Source organism: Giraffa tippelskirchi, chromosome 10 (assembly GCF_054371585.1).
Source record: "Giraffa tippelskirchi isolate mGirTip1 chromosome 10, T2T-mGirTip1v1.2.pri, whole genome shotgun sequence".
In the NCBI taxonomy this organism is placed as follows: domain Eukaryota; kingdom Metazoa; phylum Chordata; class Mammalia; order Artiodactyla; family Giraffidae; genus Giraffa; species Giraffa tippelskirchi.
The window spans coordinates 89,790,541-89,812,411 of record NC_137284.1 but is presented as its reverse complement, the minus strand read 5'-3'; the positions used below and the strand labels follow the sequence as shown (position 1 = coordinate 89,812,411).

Here is a 21,871-nt window from a genome sequence, read left to right as displayed (position 1 = left end):
ATAAAGAAGGCTGAGCACAGAAGAATTGATGCTTTTGAACAGTGGTGTTGGAGAAGACTCTTGAGAGTCCCTTGGACTGCAAGAAGATCCAACCAGTCCATCCTAAAGGAGATCAGTCCTGGGTGTTCATTGGAAGGACTGATGTTGAAGCTGAAACTCCAGTACTTTGGCCACCTCATGCGAAGAGTTGACTCATTGGAAAAGACCCTAATGCTGGGAAGGATTGAGGGCAGGAGGAGAAGGGGATGACAGAGGATGAGATGGTTGGATGGCATCACCGACTCGATGGACATGGGTTTGGGTAAACTCTGGGAGTTGGTGATGGACAGGCTGCAATTCATGCGGTCGCAAAGAGTCAGACACGACTGAGTGACTGAACTGAACTGACTGAACTGAAGTGAACTTAACTAGACTGACAGCCCAAGGTGTATCTAATACAAAAATCTTTGAAGCAAAACTGGGGGGAAAAAATGAGCTTCTATTTTAAGGTTTCAGTCCCAAGTAAACTCCACCCACCTTCTTTCAGAGAAGGGACAAAGAAGCACAGAGTCCTTGTGACTTGAGAGAACTCTGTTGGCTCTGGCAGAGCATAATTTCACATATACAGTACATACTAAACCTTAAACTGTGTAGAAACTATAAAAGTAAGATAATCTATAAGCTCCATTTATGGTACTTAAGATTTAAGCTATAATTTTTCAGTGTTAAAATATGAAACCAGAACATTACCTTCTTGATGAAAGTGTAATTCTAAAGATCAGTTTTATCAGAGTATTACATCTAGTCATTTTTTTATTCTCTCTCTAAATATACATCTGAAATTTATCACTATCTGAAAGACTAATATATTTTCTTCCCAGTAGATTTTGCATGAATAAATCTAAATATAGTTAGATTCATCTAAAATTTAAGTACTTTAATACTGTGTGTTGCCTGGTTGCCAGTGTGTCTGTCTCTGTGCTGTCTGCCTGACTGTGTACCTCTGTCTTATCTTTATCTACTCTGTCCATTGGCCTATCTGTGCCAAAGATTCATTAATGGGTATTAGAGGTAGATTTGGAGAAGGCAATGGCATCCCACTCCAGTACTCTTGCCTGGAAAATCCCACGGACGGGGGAGCCTGGTAGGCTGCAGTCCATGGGGTTGCTGAGAGTTGGACGACTGAGCGACTTCACTTTCACTTTTCACTTTCATGCACTGGAGAAGGAAATGGCAACCCACTCCAGTGTTCTTGCCTGGAGAATCCCATAGACGGCGGAGCCTGGTGGGCTGCCGTCTATGGGGTCGCACAGAGTTGGACACGACTGAAGTGACTTAGCAGCGGCAGCAGCAGCAGAGGTAGATTTGGATGTACTGTATAGTTCAGAAATTTCCTGTAATTTATGCCTAGTTGTTTATAATTCTTTACTTCTAGTGCTGCAAATAGGTTATAAATGCCAAGGAGGAACGTAGCTCAGGTAGATACTAATATTAGGATTTTGCAACTTTTTGAAGAAATTGAATGTATTTAAATATTTATCTCTAAACCTATTCACTGGCATTATTAGATGTTGCATAAAATAACAAATTTTATTTTTTCATAACTGTATGATTTAGATAGTAGAAAATTAATCATTAAGGTAAGGAATACAGTTTTAATGTTTAATATGCTAGATGTTTTGATCTTTTCATTTTATGGAAAAGTAAAGAGGATAGGTATTTTAATAGTTTAAAAGCTAGAAACAGAAATACTTTGTGTGAAAAAGAGCATTCAAAGAAGTTATTAATTATAAGATATATGCTTAAACTTTCTTGAATGGTAATTAGGCACTGGCTGACTCTACTTTGTTGGCCTCTTCTTTCCTAAATGATGAAATATCATTATACCTAGTTTTTCACCTACCTCTTTAGTCTCTCTCTTCTATTATTGGCTCAGATACAGCATATTTCCTGTTTTTTGTGCTCTTAGGGTTTTAAGGGAAATATAATTGAATACTTGAATATTTAAAAAATAGAAAATAATCTTACAAATCTTATAAAATATTACAGTGACATGAATTCTAATGCTGCTTATTAAGAGTCTCAGACAATAATAAAACATTGATATTTTCTCATACTCTACGTTCTTGTAATGGCTGGTGGATTCTTTTTAAACTATTTTTGGAAAATGCAGTTTAATCTAGACCAGAAGTAAAAGATGGGATATTTAACCAACACATTTAATTTTCCCATTGTTGCTTTATTATATGCCAGTTTTTATATTGTTAATAAGCCATGTTTTGTGTGCATGTATTGTTTATGCCATATCTAGTATTTTAAAATATGTTCTAAGTGCTCTTACATTCTATTGGCCAAAGCAAGTTATAATGCCACCTCAACCTCAAAGGTTCAGGAAATAGATTATACCCTTTAAGTTGGAAGGACTACAAAGTCTTGTGTGGTTTTAATATAGGAAGAGCTGAAAAACAGGTTTTTAATATGATAAATCTACCATATGACAAGTGTAGGAGATATTATTATTATATAAAGTAGTTAAGACATAGAACCGGGACTTGAAATAAGGAGTAAGCCATGCATTTATCTGGGAGAAGAGTATTCCAGACAGAAAGAGCATTAAGTGCCCAAGTATCTGAGTGAAGAGTGTGTTGAGGGGATATCAAGGAGGCTAGTGTGCTTGAGCAGAATGAGGAAGAGAGTAGTAGTAGATTTAGTAGATTTATGATAGTGTTGGGAGTTACGGCAAACCATCCAGGTTCTTGTAGGTCATTGTTAGAACTTGGGCTTTTACTCTAAATGACATGAGTTTACTTTTGGGTATGATGGGCTTCCCAAGGTACCTCAGTGGTAAAGAATCTGCGTGCAATGCGGGAGACACAGCTTTGGTCCCTGAGTCAGGAAGATTCCCTGGAGAAGGAAATGGCTATCCACTCCAGTATTCTTACCTGAAAGTCCCATGGACAGAGGAGCCTGGAGGGCTACAGTCAATGGGGTCACAAAGCGTTGGGCACCACTGAGTGACTAAGCGAGCACAGGGAACAGCAATTTGTAGAATCATTAACTAAACAAGCACAGTCAAAAAGAACATTTCTAGAAATAACTAATATAGTTGAGCTGTTAGTGATTCTTAAGTATTAAGACATACTTAATAAACACGGAATTGCTTAAAAATACTATGAATTTTTAGAATAAATACTAAATCAGTTTTCCACAGTAGAAGTAGTAAAAGTAGATTTAGAGGAAATGTTCTGGGTAGCAGAAGATTTATAATTTAAACAATAAGTGTTTGATTATAGGGGATATGCTCTAAAATAATGTACTCCCAGAGAATGTCAGTGTAACTACACTACACATTAAGTATTATGACAGGAAGTTTTGTATAACTCAGAGAAATCAAGCTGACAGTGAAGTGCCAAGTCACCCTAATGGCCTCACTTCAGTTCAGTTCAGTTCCTCAGTCGTGTCCAACTCTTTGCGACTCCATGGACTGAAGTATGCCAGGCTTCCCTGTTCATCACCAACTCCTGGAGTTTACCCAAACTCATGTCTATGGAGTTGGTGATGCCATCCAACCATCTCATCCTCTGTCCTCCCCTTCTCCCTCCTTCAATCATTCCCAGCATCAGGGTCTTTTCAAATGAGTCAGTTCTTCTCATTAAGTGGCCAGAGTATTGGAGTTTCAGCTTCAGCATCAGTCCTTCCAATGAATATTCAGGACTGATTTCCTCTAGGATGGACTGGTTGGATCTCCTTGCTGTCCAAGGGACTCTCAAGAGTCTTTTCCAACACAGCAGTTCAATTCTTTGGCACTCAGCTTTCATTACTACTGGAAAAACCAAAGCTTTGACTAGATGGACCTTTGTTGGTGAAGTAATATCTCTGCTTTTTAATATGCTATCTAGGTTGGTCATAACTTTTCTTCCAAGGAGCAAGTGTCTTTTAATTTCATGGTGGCAGTCACCTTCTGCAGTGATTTTGGAGCCCAAGAAAATCAAGTCTGTCACTGTTTTCCATTGTTTCCCCATCTATTTGGCGTGAAGTGATGGGACCAGATGCCTAATGGCCTCATCCTATTAGAAATTAGCTAGTACCTAAGAATAGTTACTTTACAAAGTGAGGCAAGAGAAGACTGCTTTGCTTGAGACTTCCCTTTGTAGTCTAAAATAGTAGCTGAATTACAAGAATTTTTCATTTTATTTTCAAATAAGTACAAAAAGATCCATCATATTTGGGTAAACTTTTTTTAATGTAATAGTTCTCTAAAGGAGTCAGTATGCCATGTAAAGAGACTGGTGAAACATTTAGGGACAGAGCCAATCTGATTAGAATGCTTTTTCTCCTGACTTGTATTTAAAGCCCAGATATTACAATAATAAAGCTCAAATTTGACCTCACTAAAAAAAATCTATAATATGAAAGGTAATGCAGACATAAGCAGTGGATTAAGATAATACACTTTAACACATTTAACAGTTAGAGGATTATTATCCAAAATATAAGTAGCTTCTATATATAAATAAAAAGAATACTCCAATAGGAAAATTAAGAAATGCTAAGAAAATTAACAGAGAAAAATGCAAATAATTACTAAGCATGGGGAAAAAGTCACCAACCTATTCAATAATCAGAGAAATACAAATTATTTTAGCATTTACTTTGGAGACAGGTCTATCAGATCCCACCAAATTTGGGAAATTTCAAAAATTGGTAATTACGGCAATTCAGAAATTGATAATAGCAAATGTCGGCCAGGATAGAGAAAAACTAGCTTTCTAGATCTGTTGATAGGTTAAGACTTTTTTTGGAAGGCAAGAAGCTTAGCATGGTTGATTACTTCAAAGGGGAGGGATATGGAGGAGAGGTGATTATTTTTTCATTTATAATTATGTGCAGAAAAAGTTAACAACTCTGGGACTGCTATCCTCAGGAAAGCCAGTTTGCAAGATTTGCCCTTGGTGGGTATCTGGGAACTTGGACTTTTGAGAGGCTTCCCATCATTCCATGATGAGAATGGCTCCTTTTGCTTTTACTGTACAAATATGTTGTTGTTGTTTAGTCACTAAGTCATGTCAGACTCTTTTGCAACCCCATGAACTGTAGCCCGCCCATGGGATTTTCCAGGCAAGAATACTGGAGTAGGTTGCCATTTTCTACTCCAGAGGATCTTCCCTACCCAGGGATCGAACCCAAGCCTCTTGCATCCTCTGCATTAGCAAGCGGATTCTTGACCACTGTGCTATCTGGGAAACCGTGTGTATACATAGGCGCACATACATACCTCATCCCTAACACTCTGTGGATGGGTTTTTATATGTGTGTATTAACACCCATTTACACCTTTTCCTCCTTGGCGATGAAAGATTGAAAACTTTCTTTGGTGACATTGTAGGTAATAAAATAAAGAAACAAATCAAAAACAAAGTGTTTTCATGTATGTTATTTAGGAAAAGGAGCTTATTACTTTATTTTATTTATTTTTAAGTTTATTTTTAACTGGATGATGATTGCTTTACAATATTGTGTTGGTTTCTGCCATATATCAATGAATTAGCCATAGGTATATATGTGTCCCCTCCCTCTTGAATCTCCCTTCCATCTCTCACCCCATTCTACTCCTCTAGATTGTCACAGAGCACCTGGTTGAGATCCCTGAGGCATACAGCAAATTCCTACAGCTATTTGTTTTACATATGGTAATGTATATGTTTCCATGACCCTTCCCCCACTGTGTCCACAAATCTGCTCTCTATTTCTGTGTCTCCATTGCTGTCCTTCAAATAGGTTCATCAGTACCATCTTTCTAGATCCCATATATATGTGTTAATATACAATATTTGTTTTTTTTCTTTCTGACTTCACTCTTGTGTAATAGGCTCTAGATTCATCCACCTCATTAGCACTGACTCAAATGCATTCCTTTTTATGGCCAAGTAATACTCCATTATATGTATGTACCACAGCTTCTTTATCCATTCATCTGTCAATGGACATCTAGCTTTTCTTCCTTGTCCTGGCTATTGTAAATAGAGCTGCGGTGAACATTGGGGTACATATGTCTTTTTCATTTATGATTTTCTCAGGATATATGACCAATTGTGTGATCATTGGGCCATATGATAGTTTTATTCCTAGTTTTTTAAGGTATCTCTATACTGTCCTCCATAGTGGGTGCATCAATTTATATTCCCATCAACAGTGCAAGAGGGTTCCCTTTTTCCCACACCTTCTCCAGCATTTATTGTTGTAGATGTTTTGATGATGGCCATTCTGACCTGTGTGGGGTGATATATCATTGTAGTTTTGATATGCATTCCTCTAATAATGAGTGGTGATTAGCATCTTTTCATGTGTTTATTAGCCATCTATCTTCTTTGGTGAAATGTCTGTTAATGGAACTTCTGCCTACTTTTTTTGATTGGGTTGCTTGTTTTTCTGATATTGAGTTGCATGAGCTCCTTGTATATTTTGGAAATTAATCCTTTGTCAGTGGGGCTGCTCAGGTGGCACTAGTGGTAAACAACCTGCCTGCCAATTCAGAAGACTCGTGAGACACAGGTTCAATCCCTGGGTTGGGAAGATCCCCTGGATAAGGAAACGGCAACCTGCTCCAGTATTCTTGCCTAGGAAATCGCATGGACAGAGGAGCCTGGCGGGTACAGTCCTTGGGGTCGCAAAGAGTCGGACATGACTGAGCACACACACACATACACTTTTATCAGTTGTTTCATTTGCTGGTCTTTTCTCCGATTTTAAGGGTTGTCTTTTCATCTTGTTTATAGTCTCCTTTACTGTGCAAAAGCTTTAAACTTAATTAGGTCCTACTTGCTTAGTTTTGTTTTTACTTCCATTACTCTAGGATGTGGGTCATAGAGTATCTTGCTCTGATTTATGTCATAGATTGTTCTGCTTGTGTTTTCATCTAAGAGTTTTATAGTTTCTGGCCTTACATTTAGATCTTTAATCCATTTTGACTTTATCTTTGTGTATGGTGTTAGGAAGTGTTCTAAGTTCATTCTTTTGCACATAGTTGTTCAGTTTCCCCAGCACCACTTATTAAAGAGACTGTCTTTTCTCCCTTGTGTATTTTTGCTGCCTTTGTCAAAGATAAGTTACTCATAGGTGTGTGAGTTTATCTCTGGACTTTCTATCTTATTCCATTTAAATAATTACTTTAAATTACACTTGATTTTTTATCAGTTTCATATATCAGTATAATGGTAAACAACACAGATGAAATTTCAAGTAGCATTTTAATTTTATTTATTTATGTCTGTGCTGGCTCTTCATTGCTGCATGGGCTTTTCTCCAGTTGCAGCAAGTGGGGGCTCCTCTCTAGTTGTGTGTGGGCTTCTCATTACGGTGGCTTCTCTTGTTGCTGAGCCCGGGCTCTAGGCGTGCGGGCTTCAGTAGTTGTGGCTCGTGGGCTCTCGAGCACAAGTTCAGTAGTTGTGGCGCGTGGGTAGATTCTTTACCATTGAGCCACCACGGAAGTCCCTCAAGTAGCATTTTAAATGTATACTCTCGAGTTATACAGACTATGTTATCTCAACTTACCAAACTGAGTATGTTATAAGTGTGATAATAGGGTGCCAATTCATTGACTATGTGATGCTCTGAATATGCTTATCAGTGCCAATTTTGTTTAAAAGACTTGTCATATTTTATTGTATATGTGATACATGGAAGACCCTATGTATTGTAGAGGAGTAAAAATAAATATAGAAGATTATCTTTGGCAGATAGAAAATTAAAATCTTGGGTGGCAGCAGTAGTAGTAGTGATGGGATAAAACTTATAAACAAATGATGGATAGAAGAAGGAATGAAATATATGACTAGGATCTACTTTTGGAATATATGCTACATAAGGGCAGGTTTATCTGTACTACCTAAAAGAATACCTGACACAGAGAGTAGGTTAGGAAAAAAATGATATAAGACATATCCTCATGAGGTGATAATTGATTCTTACTTTTTCCTTTTATTATAGGTGTCCAGATCCAGTATGTCAACAAACTGAGAAAGTGGTTTTCTTTTTTTTTTTCAAATACAGCAGTTAATTCACTAGTCAGTTCAGTTGCTCAGTCATGTCTGACTCTTTGTGACCCCATGGACTGCAGCACACCAGGGCTCCCTGTCCATCACCAGTTCCCGGAGTTTACTCAAACTCATGTGCATTGAGTCTGTGATGCCATCCAACCATCTCATCCTTGTCGTCCCCATCTCCTCCCACCTTCAGTCTTTCCCAGCATCAGGGTCTTTTCAAATGAGGCAGTTCTTCACATCAGGTGACCAAAGTATTGGAGTTTCAGCTTCAACATCAGTCCTTCCAATGAATATTCTGGACTGATTTCCTTTAGGATGGACTGGTTGGATCTCCTTGCAGTCCAAGGGACTCTTAAGAGTCTTTTCTAACACAGCAGTTCAATTCTTCAGCACTCAGCTTTCTTTATAGTCCAACTCTCACATCCATACATGACTACTGCAAAAACCATAGCCTTGACTAGACGGACCTTTGTTGGCAAAGTAATTTCTCAGCTTTTTAATATGCAGTCTAGGTTGGACATAACTTTTCTTCCAAGGAGTAAGCGTCTTTTAATTTCATGGATGCAGTCACCATCGGCAGTGATTTTGGAGCCCCAAAAAACAAAGTCTGCCACTGTTTCCACTGTTTCCCCATTTACTTGCCATGAAGTGATGGGACTGGATGCCATGATCTTAGTTTTCTGAATGTTGAGCTTTAATCCAGCTTTTTCACTCTCCTCTTTCATTTTCATCAAGAGGTTCTTTAGTTCTTCACTTTCTGCCATAAGGGTGGTGTCATCTGCATATCTGAGGTTATTGATATTTCTCCCGGCAATCTTGATTCCAGCTTGTGTTTCTTCCAGCCCAGCGTTTCTCATGATGTACTCTGCATCTAAGTTAAATAAGCAGGGTGACAATATACAGCCTTGACGTACTCCTTTTCCTATTTGGAACCGGTGTGTTGTTCCATGTCCAGTTTTAACTGTTACTTCCTGACCTGCGTACAGATTTCTCAAGAGACAGGTCAGATGGTCTGGTATTCCCATCTCTTTCAGAATTTTCCACAGTTTATTGTGATCCACACAGTCAAAGTCTTTGGCATAGTCAATAAAGCAGAAATAGATGTTTTTCTGGAACTCTCTTGCTTTTTCAGTGATCCAGCGGATGTTGGCAATTTGATCTCTGGTTCCTCTGCTTTTTCTAAAACCAGCTTGAACGTCTAGAAGTTCACGGTTCACATATTGCTGAAGCCTGGCTTGGAGAATTTTGAGCATTACTTTACTAGCATGTGAGATGAGTGCAATTGTGCAGTAGTTTGAGCATTCTTTGGCATTGCCTTTCTTTGGGATTGGAACGAAAACTGACCTTTTCCAGTCCTGTGGCCACTGCTGAATTTTCCAGATTTGCTGACATATTGAGTGCAGCACTTTGACAGCATCATCTTTCAGGATTTGAAATAGCTCAACTGGAATTCCATCACCTCCACTAGCTTTGTTCGTAGTGATGCTTTCTAAGGCCCACTTGACTTCATATTCCAGGATGTCTGGCTCTAGGTGAGTGATCACACCACTGTGATTATCTGGGTCGTGAAGATCTTTTTTGTACAGTTCTTCTGTGTATTCTTTCCACCTCTTCTTAATATCTTCTGCTTCTGTTAGGTCCATACCATTTCTGTCCTTTATTGAGCCCATCTTTGCATGAAATGTTCCCTTAGTATCTCTAATTTTTTTTACTCTAATTTTCATTACTGGATAATGGTAAGGGATTTGATTTAGGTCATACCTGAATGGTCTAGTGGTTTTCCCCACTTTCTTCAATTTAAGTCTGAATTTGGCAATGAGGAGTTCCTGATCTGATCTGGTCTTGTTTTTGCTGACTGTATAGAGCTTCTCCATCTTTGGATGCAAAGAATATAATCAATCTGATTTCAGTGTTGACCATCTGGTGATGTCCATGTGTAGAGTCTTCTCTTGTATTGTTGGAAGAGGGTTTTGCTATGCCCAGTGAGTTCTTTTGGCAAAACTCTATTAGCCTTTGCCCTGCTTCATTCTGTACTTTCAGTTACTTGGGGTATATATCCAGAAGTTGACTTGTTGGATCCAAGTTTTAATTTTTTGAATTACTATGCTGTTTTCCACCATGGCTACACCATTTTACAATCTTACCAACAGTACATCCTCACCAACACTTGTTTTGGGGGTGGGGGGCATTTATTTGATCGTAACCGTTGCACTGGTGAGGTGGCATCTCATTGTTGTTTTGATTTGTATTTCTGTGCCTACTAGTTGTATTGAGCATCTTTTCATATGCTTTTTATATATATTTTTGAGAAGTATCTAAGTCCTTTGTGTCTTTTTAAATTGTGTGTTTTTTTTTTATTGAGTTGTAGGAGTCCTTTATATAGTGTTTCTATTCATATTCATCTTTTGCATAAAAAGGACAGTTTATGAAAATTTAACAGTCATAAGAAAATAAAACTTGTGATTCATTTTCAAAGGAAAATTCTCTCAGAACAGTTTATATGGACTTAGAATTCAGTTTAATTAACAATTCTTAAAATCAGCTGAGGTTGTGGTTATTATTTTTTCTACCAAGATTGCTATACAGATTGACATTATCTTCTGCCTGTCTTAGTAAAGGTTTTACTAGAGGAAATATTAGTAAATTCTCTTCAATGACTTTGACCATGGTTTTGAAAGTCATCAAAATGTCACATCTTTTATTTAAAATCTTGGGTTATTTTGATTCAAGGATTCTAAAATTAAGAAACATTCTAGATTTTATTTGTGAATTATTTTTGTTGTGTATTTACTCTGTTACTGCAAGTTTGTTTTTATTTAAAATATTGCAGAAATCTTGATAATTGTATGTAGGTAGGTCCTAGCTTTTCATGATTGAAGTCTGGCTTTTTGTTTGAAGAGGAGTACTATTTATCTTTATTACAAAGAGATATTCAAGGACAAAATTATGCCCTTGGTAACTTTGGGTGGACATACCTTCACAGTAGTATAATCTGGCCTTTTCCAGACCAAGTCTAAAATAATGCCAGAATGAAATACTTTTTGCAAAAAATCATCAGTATCTAATATCAGAAATCACTGCAAAAATAAACCTTATGCCCATTACCTGTCACACCTCATTCCCCCTCACCCCAGCATCCTAGAAATTACTAATCTACTTTCTGATTATAAATTTGCCTAATCTGGGCATTTCATATAAATGGAATGATATGTTCCTTTTTTGTCTGCCTTCTTTTACTTAGCATGATGTTTTCAACTTTCATCAGTTAAGGATGTGTCAATACTTTATTCTTTTTCTATGGCCAAATAATATTCCATTGTTTGACTAGACTACATTTTGTTTATATTTACCAGTCAGTGGACATTTGGGTTGTTGCCACTTTTTGACTCCTACGAGTAATACTACTGTGATCATTTGTGTATAGTTTTTTGTGTGGGCATATGTTTTCAGTTCCCGTGAGTATATACCTAGGGGTGGAATTACTGGATTACATGGTAACTCTATATTTAACCTTTTAAGGTATTGCCAAAGTGTCTCTAATAAGAATTTAAGATTTAAATTTACAAACAAAAGTTTAACAACCTAACTTGATTTTATCTCTACTTGGTCTCCTTTTTGAAAAATGAAACGATTGTGTGCAAGTAGATCCTTTATTATACTTAATTTTTTATGTCTTAAAAACATAAATACTTCATACTAATCAAAGCATTTTTATGCATTGATAGGGAAAATTGGCAGAGCATATCCTTTAATAGGAGTTCCTTATATGTAACTAGACTTGGGGAGTGGAGTGAGAGGACGCAAAAATATGGCTTGTAAACTTAAGCCTGGTTTGCCAGGTAATTTTCAAGCTTTTAGGTAAATTAAAGGACATATATGGTCTCTGCATAGATCCATAATGGAAGGATTAGGGAGAACATCAGTGAGTCGTTCTGGAGTTTTGCCTGTAGTTTATTTTGTCCAATGCTGCCTAAATAGACTTATAATGTACAGTTGGAAATTGCTTTCTGAATTTTAAATAGAAATTGTAGTTGATATTGAGCAATGTGGTCTCAAGTATTCTATTCTGGTATTGCATCAAATCTTAGGGTACACACAAAAAGAGATTAAAATCTGTTTAAGAACAACAAAAAAAAGACACTATTTGAATATACAAATAAAGACATTTTGGTATTTGCTAGTTTCTATAAGAAGTCAGGGGCTTCCCTTATAGCTCAGTTGGGAAAGAATCTGCCTGCAATGCAGGAGACCCAGGTTCGATTCCTGCGTTGGGAAAGATCCCCTGGAGAAGGAAGTGGCAACTCACTCCAGTATTCTTGCCTGGAGAATCTCATGGACAGAGGAGCCTGACGGGCTACAGTCCATGGGGTCGCAAGAATCAGACACGACTTAGCGACTAAACCACCAACATAAGAAGTCAGTAATCTGAGGCAGGTAATTAAAAATGTTCCTTAAATTCCTCATCTGTTGATCTTATATGCTGTTCTCAGTCTTTACATATTTAAAGGCAACCCCTATGGTAAATGTTGGGTAGCGTGCTTTGCTTGCATGATGATGAACACAAATGCATTTTTGTGTGTCTGCTCCTTGGGATACATTAATTATCAGTTATTTATTATACTATTTTGTTATGCCACCAAATTTCCCATTTTTCTTTAGTCATTCAAAGGGTTTCTTAAATATTTTTAATTGAAAAGACAATACAATTCCTTTAATATAATTAAAGGGCAGAAAATTAAGTTACCCATCATTCCGTCCTTAAAACAACTATCTTTCTTCATTGGTAGTGGGACTAGAAAGTTAAGGACCAGGTTTGGTAGCTGTTTACTGAAGTATTCTCACTAGAACTTGAAACTGGTTGGATTTGAGAGGAAGCAAGTGGACAGATAAGCGGGGAAAGTCCAAAACTGCTGTGAGGTTTTACGCCTCAATGGCTAAGGAGGGCAGAGGTGCCATGAAAATCAAAAGGGACATACAAGCATTTGAAAAAATCAGTCAATTTCTTTGTATCTAGTTAGATTTGAGAGGCTGTTGTGGATGTTCCAGAAGACACAGATTTGGGGATTGTGTAATATAATAGTTGTTTGTTGTTTAGTCATTAAGTTGTGTCCTGCTCTTTTTCGACACTATGCACTACAGCCTGCCAGGCTCCTCTTGTCCGTGGGATTCCAGGCAAGAATACTGCAGCAGGTTGCCATTTCCTTCCTCAGGGTATCTTCCCAACCCAGGGATCGAACCTGTGTATCCTGCATTGACAGGCGGATTCTTCACCACTGAGCCACCAGCAAAGCCCAGTGTAATAGTTAAAGGAGTAAGCAGGGGATAGACTTGCTAAAAGACAAAATTTGAGGAGAAAATAGTTGAATAGAGAATACATGCCTAAAGGACTAGAAAGGGTAAGAGGAAAGTCAAGAGACAGTTGTTTCATGGAATAGAAGAAAAGAGTTTTAAAAAGAGGTAGTTCAGTTCAGTTCAGTTGCTCAGTTGTGTCCGACTCTTTGTGACCCCATGAGCCACAGCACGCCAGGCCTCCCTGTCCATCACCAACTCCCTGAGTCCACCCAACCCATGTGCATCGAATCGGCAATGCCATCCAGCCATCTCATCCTCTGTCGTCCCCTTCTCCTCCTGCCCTCAATCTTGCCCTGCATTAGGGTCTTTTCCAGTGAGTCAGCTCTTCACATCAGGTGGCCAAAGTATTGGAGTTTCAGCTTCAACATCAGTCCTTCCAATGAACACCCAGGACTGATCTCCTTTAGGATGGACTGGTTGGATCTTCTTGCAGTCCAAGGGATTCTCAAGAGTCTTCTCCAACACCACGGTCCAAAAGCATCAATTCTTTGGTGCTCAGATCATTTGTTAAACACTTTATAGGAATTGAGGGTATTAATTTTGATGCCTTTTGGAGATTATTGGTGACTTCATAGAAGTAGTTTTCAGTACAAGTGGTAAAGAGAAGAATGAAATTTTCAGGAAGTTCAGGAGTTAACGGTTTACCAGAAGTATAAGTTTCATTTCCATATAGTGGTAAATATGAATTCAGCTTTCTTAATATGCAGAGTACATCATGAGAAACTCTGGGCTGGAAGAAACACAAGCTGGAATCAAGATTCAGGAGAAATATCAATAACCTCAGATATGCAGATGACACCACCCTTATGGCAGAAAGCGAAGAACTGAAGAGCCTCTTGATTAAAGTGAAAGAGGAGAGTGAAAAAGTTGGCTTAAAGCTCAACATTCAGAAAACTAAGATCATGGCATCTGGTCCCATCACTTCATGGCAAATAGATGGGGAAATAGTGGAAACAGTGTCAGACTTTATTTTTTTGGGCTCCAAAATCACTGCAGATGGTGATTGCAGCCATGAAATTAAAAGATGCTTACTCCTTGGAAGGAAAGTTATGACCAACCTAGATAGCATATTTAAAAGCAGAGACATTACTTTGTCAACAAAGGTCTGTCTAGTCAAGGCTATGGTTTTTCCAGTAGTCATGTATGGATGTGAGAGTTGGATGGTGAAGAAAGCTGAGCGCCGAAGAATTGATGCTTTTGAATTGTGGTGTTGGAGAAGACTCTAGAGAGTCCCTTGGACTGCAAGAAGATCCAACCAGTCCATCCTAGGGGAGATCAGTCCTGAGTGTTCATTCGAAGGACTGATGTTGAAGCTGAAACTCCAATACTTTGGCCACCTAATGTGAAGAGTTGACTCATTGGAAAAGACCCTAATGCTGGGAAGGATTGGGGGCAGGAGGAGAAGGGGACGACAGAGGATGGGATGGCTGGATGGCATCACTGACTGGATGGACATGATTTTGGGTAGACTCCAGGAGTTGGTGATAGACAGGGAGGCCTGGTGTGCTGTGATTCATGGGGTCGCAAAGAGTCGGACGCGACTGAACTGAACTGAACTGAAACTGCAAAGTTGACTCTTCCTGTGCTACATTTGTTTTTGCAAAGATGAAAATATGAATTCTGCATCCATGCTATTAATTTGAGGGGTCTTTATTTTTTAGTTGGACAGTTATTGTAACTTAATGTGTTGACTCTGGGACTCAAAATCCTCAAGTTAACTGTATATTTATACTATATATTTTGGAATAATGAGATTAGTGATGAATTGCTTTGGAATACTTTGAAAGTCTGGGCATAGAGTATTTCCCAGTTTAGACTACAGAGTAAAGAGAACTGTATTGATTGTGTTTTCTTAAATCAAGACATTACCAGACGAAGAGAGGCATAGTCAGAAGCCAGAGTATTAATATGTAGATTTTTGAAATTTTTGAGCAATTTGCTGTGGGGACAGTGGAAGAAAATATTTGAAGTTGGGCTTGACATTGAAAATACGGAGTCAGTGGTTGCATGAGTTAAATGGTTAGAGAGGCATGAGATAAAGGATGATGAAGAAAGAGATGAAAGAGAAGCTGAGGACTTTGTGAACAGAAACAAAAGTAAAATAAACTTGAGAACCCATTTTTTCCCATTTGCTGTATTTAAATTATTAATTATTTTTTACATTTATTTTTAGACTAAACCACATGGCATGTGGGATATTAGTTGCTTCACCAGGGATTGAACCCATGACCTTTTCAGTAGCCACAGAGTATTAACCACTGAACCTCAACAGAAGTCCCTCCATTTGCTGTATTAGCAAAACAATTGTATTGTTCTCTTAGTTCAAATAGGATTCTAGTTTTTTTACATTAAAAAAAAAATAGCCTAGAGGTAGGCAAAGGATAAACTTGAATTACATCCTTCTAATATTTTGATCTTGAGAAAGTACTATATTTTCTTTTCCAACTAGAGAACCAGAGTCTTTCCTATAAGAAAAGCAAGCCATTTGCTTGTTGTCTAGGGTATGCAAAAAATGATTATAGGCTTGATGTGAAATTTTTTACTACCTTTTTTCTGTTAGCTTTTGTGTTTTGCCATATTTATTGTTTTAAAATATAAAGTCTGCAGTAAAAAGTTTTTAAAAACTAATTCTCAAAATGAAGTTCTATTGCTTCATCCATTCATGGAGTATTATAAAACTACTATGTTGAAGACATCTCTTTTGCTAGTGTTTAATGGAACTAGGAATTGAACCCTAGCTTCTTTGACTCAAAGCTGTCTTGTTATGAAGTGGTAATGAAGTTTAAGGAGGGAAGGAAAATCACTTCCTAAGTTTACTGGCCAATTCTGATTTGCATCCTTTCCCTCTGAATATTACCACCTGAGGAGACCTAAACAGTGTTATTGACTTGCTGGAGTTTGTCACAGGTTACGCTGGTAGTAGCTGTTGTTAATAGCATAAGAGACATGGTCTCTATCTTCCAGGAACTCATATTCTGTCAGGGATGGTATATGTACACATATAAATAATTATTGCGAATTGGGATATGTCCTAGATGAGAGAGAAATATCAAGTGCTGTGAGTAGAAATGAGGAAGCAATATGAGAGGAAGTGGAATATGGGGTAGGGTGCCAGTACTATTCTCAGGAAATGTTTCAACAAGATGATTTCTGTACTGAGCTGTAAAGAAGCAAGGAGTTTGCTTAGCCAATTGAAAATAACTGAAGCATTGAAATTTATGTGAACAAAGAGTAAAATCGTTTTATTACCTAAAGACTGGTAAGATTAGCCCCTTTTATGCATGCATTTTCTTTCGTGTCCAATTCTTTGTGACCCTGTGAACTACGGCCCACCAGGCTCATCCTTCCATTGGATTCTCCAGGGAAGAAGACTGGAACGGGTTGCTGTTTCCTCCTCCAGGGGATCTTCCTGACCCAGGGATCAAACCTACATCTCCTGCATGGGCAGTTGAATTTTTTTTTTTATATTGCTGTGCTACCTGGGAAGCCCACAATTGGCCCCTGTTTACTTCAAAGTATGTCTTTTAAGTATCAGCCCTGGCTTAGATTTTTTTTTAAGTAATTTTCATTGGAGTATAGTTGCCTTACAATGTTATGTTAGTTTCTACTGCACAGCAAAATGAATCAGCTGTATGGGCTCTGGAGAAGGCAATGGCACCCCACTCCAGTACTCTTGCCTGGGAAACCCCATGGACGGAGGAGCCTGGTAGGCTGAAGCCCATGGGGTCGCAAAGAGTCGGACACGACTGAGCGACTTCACTTTCCCTTTTCACTTTCATGCACTGGAGGAGGAAATGGCAACCCACTCCAGTATTCTTGCCTGGAGAATCCCAGGGACGGCAGAGCCTGGTGGGCTGCCGTCTATGGGGTCGCACAGAGCCGGACACGACTGAAGCGACTTAGCAGCAGTAGTATGGGCCCTGACTTAGCTTTAATGAGAAGGCATAGCTATGCACTTCTGAAGAAGAATGACAGATAAGGTAGTCTGTCATGCAGCAGTAGATAAAAGGGTGAGCAAAGATAGGAAGATGAATTTTGAAAGGCAGAGTTGCATAATTTACAACTAAAGGTAAACATTGCAGTTGTGTAGTTGAAAGACCTGTTATTTTAATTGCTTATAACAGTTATTATTAGTAGCATACATATTTTTACATAAATATATTTTTAAAGATATAAAGAATAGCCATTTAGAGATAGTATATGTTTTATGGAAATTATACTCTGATTTTACTACTTACTGCTGCTACTTTGTATTTGAGGTTTTAAATTTTTTAATTTTGTCTTAATAATCATCCAGTTATTGTCATTGGGTTAACCCAGTAGTATTATGATTCAGGGGCTTTTTGTGACGACGTTAATATTTTAGGCATAAAAACAGATGAATTTTTTCCATCTCACAGTTGTTACTGTGTGCCAACTATGTGCCACAGTATACGTAGATGAATTTTAAAACTTTTCTGCCTTTTAAAACTTCAGATGAATTTTCCTAATTGCTTCAGAAATATTCAGAGCAATGGCAAAAGCAGTACTGTTCAGTTATTCTTATATTTTGCTACAGTATAACTAAAGCTTAAAGTAAGTAATTTCACTTTAACTTTAAGCTACATTATTATGATTTGCATGTTCTTGTGTGCATATTTACTAAAATTAGTGTCTTATGAAGTTGATACTGTTTTTTTTTCAATTGTTGGGGACATTTAGGAATTGGAGGCAGTAGTGTATGGCCTAGTAACTAAGTATGAGAAGGCTTGATCTCCAATACCTAATTTATCTATTTTCCATCTTTACACCAAAAAGAATTTGAGTTACCTTAATTTTATTTAAGCTCTACTGTTTTTCTGTCAGTTTGTTTTCTTAATTTTCCTGATTGAAAATCTAGGTAAGAATCAAATTTAATACTTGTTCTTGTCTACATGTACTCTGAATTCTGTTTTGTTAATATGAAAATAATTAGATAAATTTGAGGGGTGGAGCTAACACAGCTTGCTAATGGATTGATTGGATGTTGAGGTGAGAGGAGGTAAAGGTAGGAGTCAGGATGATTCCCAGCTTTTAGGCTTGAGTGACTGTTGAATGGTAGTGCTGTGTAGACATGTGCTTTGGACATTTTGTGATGCCTGTGGGACACCCAGTGGACAATTGAGTAGACAGAGTTCTGGAGTCAACAAGTATCACAAACACATTCTCATTAGCTTTGGTCCTTAGATAAACAAGGAAACTGTTCTACGCTTTAAAGAACCAAGTCTTGACACACAACTGGATACCTTAAAGAGGATAGTCATATTGTATATGGCTTTAGAGTCCTCTGGGAATCAGTTACTGATTTAGGATTGGGGAGTAAAACTTTTGTGTTTTTAAAAAGTAAAGAGAAAGTGATTTGTTTGAAACTTTAAAAGCACAGTGATTGTTAAACCCTATTTTTGTTTGCATCACAAATTCTAACGTATCAGAGACATCTCTGTGACTTGTCTGAGAAATCTAATTAAACAGTTCTTGAAATCACTCGTTTTAATGTGATTTGCACTGCACTAGTTTATAAAGTACAATAAGATACCCAGTCTCTGTCTTCAGTATTATAGTCTAATGGGTGAGACATTAAACTATAAATACTTTTCACAAGCGGTAATGGAGCAATGAATTCTTGACTACTTAGTTCTGGGAATTGGGAGCAATGAGGAAGGGAAGGTTTAAGAGAGGCTTCGGAAAGGAAATAACACTCTAGCCAGAGTCCTCCTATTAACTTACCAGGAAGAGTAAAACCTGTAGAACCATAATGAGGGGTGGAAGGTTGCTGGTGGTGGTGGTGGCGATGGTGGTAAATCTGTATGGCTGAAGTGTCATACTCTGTGTGAGAGAGTGTTATAAAAAGAAGCTGGGAAATTAGACAGGCAGCTTTCAAAATATGTTAAAATTAAAGGATTTGGTAATTTGTCTAGGACGTGATAGACCCATTGGAGAATTTTTAGGTGTGGGATTTAAAATGACTAGACTTGCTTTATAGAATAGAAACTCTAGAGTCGAATTATATGAGTTTATTATGTGATTTTTCTCAAGACTTTTAAGGGTACCTGAAAATGTCTTTCTTAAAGGTTTTTTTCATTTGCTTAGTTAAAAAAGCCACACATAATAAAGGGTGTGAATAATACTTATAAGTTTAGGTAAATATACCATTTAGCTATATTTTTACTCAGTTAGAACAGTGATTTCAAAGTATTTTCTTGCTTCAGTATAATTATGTGTAACTTAATAAATAAATAATTTTTATTAGTGTTTGGTTCAGTGCTGTTCTCATACAACTGTCACATAGCACTATACTTAAAAATAACGTTCCTTAGTACATTATGACATGTTTATCAATTTCATAGTGACAACTTCACTACAGATAATGGAAATGGTGGTCAGGAAATTAAAATGACATTATTTGTGTAAATACTTTCCATTTCATAAAGTTAAATAAACCTTGGTGGTGCTATGTTTCCTCCAGGCACTACTGAGACATTAAATTTTATGTGGTATTAAAAAAATAAAACCATTTTCTTTTGTTTAGCCCAGCATTCAGATCTTATTCTAAAATTAACTTATTTAACATATAAGCATTAAGTATGCTCTAGTAATACAGGGCATTACACTTTTTAATCTGACAGTAATCTTGTACTCATAGAGTTTAAAGTTTAGTAGAGGAAGTAACATGCATTCTCTTTATGTACTTATCATGCAGTTCAGTCACTATACTCCTCCTTGAACATACTTTACAGCAGGGGTTCTTAAGCACAGACTCCAGACAGCAGCAGCAGCATCACCTGGGAACTCATTAAATATAAATTCTGAGGATGGGTCCCTGCAGTCTCTGGTCTAACAAGCCCTCCAGGTGATTGTGAAGCATGCTCAAAATTGACAGTATGAATGAAGCATGCTTTATAATATGCAACACTCCCAGGAAAACAAATTGCCTAGAATATGTGTGATTTCTGATCTAGGAAAGGTTTTATTTAAAGAAAGGAAGAAAATGGTAGTAGCAAATAACATTTAAAGAGTTTCAGTAATATTCTGTAGTAATTGTTAACAATTATTGAGCCCATTTTTTTCATGCCAGGCTCTTTGCTGAGAGTAGTTATTATCCTCAGATCGCAGAGGAGGAGACACAGGTTAAATATATTCTGTGTCTTGCAGCTAGAGAGTTTCAGATCAACACTTTTAATTCAACCAACTATGAAGCTGATTTTTTGTTAGGAAATAAGTTCCTATTTGAAGATATCTTTTTGATATAGTTGGGTAGAATTTTTTATGTCAATTTTTCAAATGCACAAAACAATTTTTTATGTTTAATGGACCACTATGGTTTTATTGATACTATATCATAGATTATCTCTAAGAGATAAGAACATAGGTTAGTATCTCTAAGAGGTAAGAAAATTTCTAAGTACGCTACTTAGATTTGTTGGAAGCCTGTAGAAAAACATCCCATGTTGTGTTAGTCTGTAAGAAAACTGGATCTATAAAAATTCAGACTCAAATTAGATATCTACTCGTACACAAAAGTGTTCTTAAAGTTTCATTATATGAGAAATGAAAAGTCATTTCCTATAAAAATTTTAATTTGCACATTTAAATAACATAATTTATCTTATAAAAGAAGAAATGCTTGGAGTGACTGGAGCAGGTATTCCAGAAGTGCATTTACAGTTTACAATTAAATTCATTCCTTCTTTCCTTTTCTTTGTAGTTTTTTGTTGGTTTTTTTTTTTTTTTTTAGTGTGTGCGTGTGGTGTTTTTTTTTTCCAATGATAGCTACCTAAGTTATATTCTATTACCCCTGTGTTTCTGCTACTGTTTGGATTGCTATCTTTCTGTTAGTCACATTCACATAGAATATTTTGTAATACATTGATACTATATTTGAAAATCTTTGAGCAGAGAAAATACAAAAATTCTGACTAAATATGCAAGATATATTGTAAGTAACTAGGAGGATCTTTGTTAATGTAGAATAAAGAAATCGTGAATAATCTTTTCTACTTTTTTTTAAACAATTTTATTTTTGAATAGGTCATGCATTCATATAATCCAAAATGTATGAAAGAATGTATAGTAATGTTTCCTTCCCATCCATATCGTACAGCTACTCATTCTCTTCCCCATAGACCACAATCTTTATAAATAGTTTCAGAGATGTTTTATGCATGTATAAGCAAATACAAATAAATATTTTTAACACTAACAGTACTATATACACTACTGTGTTCTCTGCTTTTTTACACTTAAGATATATTTTTGAGATCTCTCCATATCACTGTATATTAAGAGCTTCTTCATTTGTTTTCAGCCCTATCATATCTACTTCTGTAAATGAAACAAATCTTTTTAGCCAGTCCTCTACTGTCTTTTCCAATTTTGTGTTCTTTTCCTGTTATAAATAATTCTGCCATAAATAACTTTGTGTGTACATCATTTCATGAGCGTGTGCCATTAATCTAGAGAACAAATTTGTAGAAGTTAAG

At 37.0% G+C, this 21,871-nt stretch overlaps 1 protein-coding gene across 19 annotated transcripts in view; it reads left to right on the top strand.

The window, feature by feature from the left end:
• The window catches only part of PTPN12 (protein tyrosine phosphatase non-receptor type 12), a 93,096-nt gene that overhangs the window by 15,770 nt on the left and 55,455 nt on the right, over positions 1-21,871 (top strand). The window lies entirely within an intron of this gene.